The sequence below is a fragment of the Oryzias melastigma genome, unplaced genomic scaffold (genome assembly GCF_002922805.2).
Source record: "Oryzias melastigma strain HK-1 unplaced genomic scaffold, ASM292280v2 sc00331, whole genome shotgun sequence".
NCBI classification, from domain to species: Eukaryota; Metazoa; Chordata; class Actinopteri; order Beloniformes; family Adrianichthyidae; genus Oryzias; species Oryzias melastigma.
This window is the reverse complement of record NW_023416933.1, coordinates 128503-128853: the sequence shown is the minus strand read 5'-3', so window position 1 is coordinate 128853 and position 351 is coordinate 128503.

The following is a 351-nucleotide window of genomic DNA, read 5'->3' as shown; positions in this document are numbered from 1 at the left end:
TGCTGGGAAGACCAACTATTCACAAGTTGGAGCGAGTTACTCACTCAGACAACCTAACCGTAGAGACACTAAAAGTCATCCAGTGAAGCAGTCACTTAACATCAAGTTAAGGCCAGATGCTCAGACTTTCTCATGAAAGTCACCTCGGAGAGTTCCATTGCCACTCATGGACAAGGTTAAGAAAGAACTGTCCAGCGTGGAAAACTTGGGCGTGATTGGAAAAATCGAGGAGCCAACAGACTGGTAGTCTGGCGTGGTTGGTGGTTCCCACATTTTAGTAGGTATGGGAGGGGCTGCTGTTGAGAGCGCAGGTTTTTAGAGGACTACTCAGAAATGAGGGAACGGATCAAA